The sequence below is a fragment of the Thermobia domestica genome, chromosome 1 (genome assembly GCF_964235325.1).
Source record: "Thermobia domestica chromosome 1, izTheDome1.hap1.1, whole genome shotgun sequence".
Lineage (NCBI taxonomy): Eukaryota > Metazoa > Arthropoda > Insecta > Zygentoma > Lepismatidae > Thermobia > Thermobia domestica.
Window position 1 is genome coordinate 191,915,532 of NC_137454.1, and position 6,601 is coordinate 191,922,132.

Genomic DNA, 6,601 nt, shown 5'->3' on the forward strand with positions numbered 1-6,601 from the left:
TTTGTAAAGTCGGTCCTTAGTTTTTCCCCACGCTATCAAAAATTTTATTCCTACGTTTCCACCTGCATCACATCCAATTGTACATTAATGGGATATACCATTAAAAATACAACAGGTTGATCGGTTTATATGCGACCGATTTTGAAACACTACTGCCATCTGTATAGTTGCGCCATAACTATGAAATGAGATCGTTATTAATGTGGTGTCTCAGCTTGCAGGTGCCGGAGTTGTTGGTGCTAGTGAAACACCTCAGAAAGTAAAAACTTATTGGGAAGAGTATACGTCATGGATGTTTCTTCATGCGCAGTTAAAAATAGAGGCCAGGTATACACAAATGGAGTCCATGCTGAAGAATTAGCGAATAAAGACGTCTGATTGAGGTTATTAGCAAATATGTCGCGTTACTTCACGGAATTATTTACTGCCTGGCAGGAAAATTAAACCCCAAGTAACGTGACTCATTGATTAAATGTGGTGCAGTCTGGTTCAGCAACATCATATTTCGCCATCTTGGCCTGCAATGCATACATAAGGATCGGGTCCATAACTTCCTTTCACGCCACATTGCTGAACGCAAGACAAACTGTCTCAAACTATACGTAAAATACTTGGAGATGAAAATGAAAGACGGTTGTTACGTTGAATGAGACCTATATTACCTCACGCATAATGGTAACATTCCTGTAATTACGTACCGTGACACCTATGGCAAGGAACGTACCGAAATTTACTGCCAATGCAGAGAGATTCTCGAAGGGAAACGTGATTGTTCCACGATACAATTACAAAGGGAGCCTTGACATCAGCCCAGTGGATATCTGAACATTTGGACTGTTAAAATACGTTTACAACGTTGCCGTCACTGGACTATAGGAATCATGCTGGGAGTAATGAGATAATATTCCTTGCTTGTGTTCCAAAGTAGTACTGGTAGTCCGATAGAACACAGTCGGTGGTAGTGGCAAGTTCAGTTTCAAAATCCGTCAGATATGTTTTCTTGGTAACAGTATAATTAATTTGCTTTAGCCTATTAGATACAATCATACTCACGAGCGTCTTTTGGGGAAGCGGTTTTAAACAGGGTGAACATGTCCTCCTAAAAATATTACGTGTAAAACATGATAGATCAAAATTGAATGTGCTTCGACAGATTTGGTAAGTATCATGTTTACTGACGATTCACATTTTTATTTTCTTTTGAGGAAAAAATGGTTACTCCATACTTGCATACTTAAGAAAAACACAACATGATGTTTTTAGCAAGGAAACTTTTGTGCCTGATAGTGTGGCGGCATTTACTGACCCACTTTTTTGCGCAACGAGAATGATATAGCACACCGTAAAGAAACAAGAGACTCAAACAGTACAGAATTGGGAAATTAAAATATCCAAAATCTCTATATTGGTGTATTAGATTTATTTTCACACATGTGCAAACAATTTGTTTCACATTGTAGAATTACGACAGACTTCCAAATTATATGGGTTCAATATTCTAACAGAAGTGGTAGATTTATCAGTTTCGGTTTCAATAGGCAAATAAAAGGAAGATCGAGCGTACCCTTGGAATGCTGAATCTGTATCAAAAGACAATTTCTCGCTTTTTCTTGCAAGTTTTGCTCTATAGAAATCCAATATAAAGCCGGAAGTTACAGATTTGTACCACTTCCAGTTTGAACAGAGAGAAACTGAGATAAATCCTATTCCAGAGATCAAATTCTTATCTAAGAAGTCGTTTCTCACCATATATTTGTATTTTTGCTCTCAATAGGAATCAATATTGAGACCGAAATCGAACCAATATTTGTAGTATTTCTGGTTTCAATAGAGGCATTGAACTCGAGATTCAACATGGTCTTGGGCAGTATATTCAATATCAAGAAACCGTTCTAGTTGCGATTTTCTTTCTATGGGGTTCACTATTGAAAGAAGAGGTTGTACATTTGGACTATTTCCGGCTTAGTAAAGGTTTAAGGTCGGAAATTACATCTAATGCTTATCAACTACTTCCGGTTATTGTTAAGTGATTAGAACAAAGGAGTCTGTTTATGAGATACTGAATCCATGTCTTAAACAAGTTTCTTGCTTTCTTTTACCGTTTATTTATTACGATTAACAAGAAATCGGAAATGCTAGAATTATACCACATCCGTTCGAATAGCGGGAGAACAACAGAAATAAAACATATTATGGGATCCGAAATTCATATATATATATATTATACCCATTTACAAAGGGACATAGCCATTTTATAAGGCTATGCTACTCATTCCAGCCTTGGAGCTACGTACAAGTTGAATAAAAATAAAATCTGACCGAAGGAAACACTTATAACATTGTCGAAACTGTGACACAGATTAGTATTAAAAGTGTTTGTTTTGCTCAGATTTTCTTTTTATTCAAATTCTATTACTTATGCACAGCATAACATGAAGGTTGAAAAGTGCGACTTATACCTCAAATATGGTACATAGGTAGACGAAATTAAAGTTACATCTCGTGTAAAGCATTACTATATGTTACATTGTGTAGCTACATGAAGTATGCTATATTTTAAGAAGAATAAGGATAAAAGAAATATGTCATCCCCCTAACATCACAACTCCAGATTTGTTCTTTTGGGACATAATTCTTTTGTCATTTTATCACCCTCTAATGTAACACAATACAGACACTTAGATCTGCTGTCTTTCATCATTATGAATCAATCATTTTTATGGATTTTACATTGAATTTATTATATCACGAAATAATTTTTAATAGCAATTCTTAGTGCTAAAGGTGACTAGGTCTGAAGATGTAAAACCTCAGTTGAGCTTATAAAAGAAAAGAACTACGGTAATAATGCAATATGCACTAGCCTTAACGATATCTATATTTATTTATTCTTTCTCACTAGTTTCTCGTTATGTATATGCACTTTGAACCTTAATCTATTTTATTTTCTACATATTGTAATTAATAATTTATTTTATCGTACTGTAAGAACTCGTACAAGAAATTGTAGCTAGAGATCAAGGAGGGCATACGTAATTTGGGTTGGTGATGGTGTTCTGAAGGCTCATAACGTTGGGGAAAGAGGGGACGTTAATGGCTTAATGGCCGAATGGTTAAGTATGATGTACCGAATAACGAGATGCAATATCAGATAGTTTATTTGCAGTAAGATCATCCCTGGTTCGATCCTCAATTAAGCCTTTTGAAGCATTTTCCGCTTGCCTACGGTTATGCCAGGCCCGTATTCAGGTAAATGCTATTCTGTGCTGTAGCACAGGGCGGCAAAATTTTGCAATTTTTTTAATATTCACATTAAAGTAATATTTAAAACTAGCAACCCGCAGAGTTCCACGCGAGAAAATATGTGAATGAGTTTTAATTCGCTCTAATTACAGTAGTTATTAATTAGCTAGCGTATCTCATAATTTTTAAAGTCATCCTCTCCCACCCCCACCCCAAGGGGTGAGGATGAACTTGAACTTCATGGAAACAGATACCGTTAAATTCAGCGATCTAGAAAACTATGAATTCAACACTAATATCTCGTTTTCGATTACTTTTAAAATCTCGCCCTTCTCTGGCCTAACCTAAACATACGAGAAAATGTATACAGGAGAAGAACACTTTCTTTCCAAATACTTTGGGAGGAGCTTTATTTATTTATTTTTGGTAATGTAATATGAGAAAACGCATACAGGAGAAAAACTTTCTTTTTTTGCAAATATTTTGGGATTGTTTTTATTATTATTATTATTATTATTATTATTATTATTATTATTATTATTATTATTATTATTATTATTATTCAAGTAACCTAAACCATGAGAAAAGAAAATGCATACAAGAGAAAAAAAGTATTTGCAAATACTTTGCAAAGAGTTTCTCTTATTCGTTTGAGTAGCTTAAAAAACATATGAAGCAATCTACACTCATTATGTAAACGAATATATTTTTTTCCATATAAAGTTTTATAAAATACTTTTTTCCAAACTCACTACAATCTTTAATTATGTAATAAGTTCAAAATAAGCAAGGTCAAAAGCACAGCCTACTTTTTTTAATTCCATATTTTACTATTACAATGATAAGAATAAATATTTAAGAAATTCAATTATAATTCAAATGAAATTATGAAATATAAAAATGACATAACTGTTGATTAAGAATTAAAAGAATGCGTTTTCTCTGGACACTAAATTACAACGTACACGAATAAATTACATGTCAGTATTGAGAGTATGTGTCCCCAATGGATGAGTGGTTGAGCTCGTCATTGTAATCAAGGGGTTCCCGGTGGGACACAAGTGGTTCGGATCCCAAGTTAAGCTGTAGGTCCCGTCCTCAGTACATCATCATCATCCCACGGAAGGCACAGGGACCTTTGGGTCAAACACCTTCGGGCAGAACACTACATCATAATCATCATTGAGAGAATTAAGCCATTTAAAATTTGTAACTTGTAATGCCTAAACTGTTACTAAGCAATTCCTAGTGCAAAATCACGGCTTGTTTCCTTGTTTGAGACTCAAGTTTGTGCCAGGAGGGGAGAAGGTAAATTATTTAGAGCACAAGGGCGCGCAATATATAAATACGGGCCTGGGTTACGCAAATGGTCTTGTATCTTATTCCTTCAATAATAAACAACTTTAGATTACAGAATGAGTTGTCAAATATTTATTATATACATTTACATACATATGGCAACACACTTTTCTTCACACCAGTATAGTTTCTTTTTTTTTTTTTTTAATTTTTGAATAAGAATTTTACACGATAGTTCTTAACAGAATAATTAATTTATTTATATTTGAAAAAATGCTACTAAAAAGAAAATATTTTAAGTATACATATTTAGAGTGGCTTTTACATAAAAAAATCACATTTGAATTGCTTACTCGATAAAAAGTTTACAAAAACCTTGCAAATTTGAAGTTTGTAGCAAATTAAATTTGACGTCGTTCGATTTTGCGATTTGTAATTAATTTCTAGAAGACGTTGCTAATGTACAAATATTAATACGTCTACATCAAGAGTAGGTAAAAATTCAAGGATGACAACTATTTTTAATTTAGTATAAACTTGTAATTAGTAAAATATCCTCATCATTTACTGCCGACATATGATATTTTTACAAGAATAAACATCGTGTCTCTCATATTTGAATACGCAGTAAAAAAAAAAGAAAAAAAGTTAGTTAGTTTTCTCTCATATAAAAATTACAATAAACTACGATAGCAATAAAGTATCTTTTGTGTGAAATTGTGTTTACTTTTAGCTCGTATATTCTGTAAGTTAATAGTAACATTAATATACTTCTAATAGCAAACATGAATTTCGCATTGTACATTTGTAGCGAGGGAAGTGTTCTTAGTTGAATACACATTCATTCAAATTCTTGATTCAAACAAAGATTTACGTATTACACGCTTTAACAAATTTAGTTTTTGTTGAAGTTCAATAATCAACCAAAGTTCAAGTTGAAAATATCTGGATACAGCATTGTTTAAAGTTATGCCCATCTGTGAATAATCTGACTTCTATCAAGACTACAATATTCTTCTCGGTACACAGTATCAAAAGAGAATTAGTCAGTTGTCCGTCATTTTCGTACCTATGCAACTTTTAACTTGCTTTAATTTGCTGAACGCTTTTTCATTAGATGTAGCTTCACTGGGGTTGTAAGTCAATGCCAAATGGAGTGGGTCGTGGGTCAACAGGACGTGACTCACTGCGTCCCATCACCCATCGTGACTCACTCTGCTCAGTGCATTGAATACATCTTCTGAACATTGGTGAATTTGTCTACGTTTTACTTTCAAGGCCTCCTTTTTCTTCCTTTTTCATTTGTTTCTATTTACTTACCTGAGATGAGTGTATCTAACACGTAAGAAAAAAGAAATCAAAAATAGAACTTCAGGCACTTTTGGATATTGATATTTATAATTGTAATAATAGCAATACGACTTACTACTTGGCTTTCGAAACATAGCCCGTACGTTTTACAATTTTTTTTTTTTTCGTTGGCCTACATTACCTTGAGTTGAGATTTTCAAATTTCATTCTATTTCCCAGTGAAAAATAACTGTAATTCAACAAGAATATAATTATATATGGTAATTAAGTTGAAATTCATCGTAATATGGCCCATAACAAACACTTTACTATTGTATATCGTAAAAGTCAAATCTACCGGTACAGAGCGGTGCTTGAGCGATTTATCATAGAAATTCAAACTCCGATTAGTCATAATTTAACAGCATTGTTTTATTACAAGTGTAAACTCTTTAGTCAATGGAGAGGAGAACGTGGATCATGGGTCAGAGTTGATGACGATGAGTTATGGTGGGTGGTGGGTCGGAGTGGATCATGGGTCAAGTTTTCATTGACCCACACCATCTCTGTCAAGGCGACAAAAGTGTTTGCCAGTGGAAGTACACTTTTTGTTATTTTGAATTTTAAGCTTTACGCCTGATAACGATACTTCACTCATATATTGATTATTGAGTATTTCCAACTTCGATAGCACTGCAATAGAATCACACTTTAAATCTGTTGAGTATATAGAAACTGCTCCTTCAACACGGCTAATACTAATAGTTTT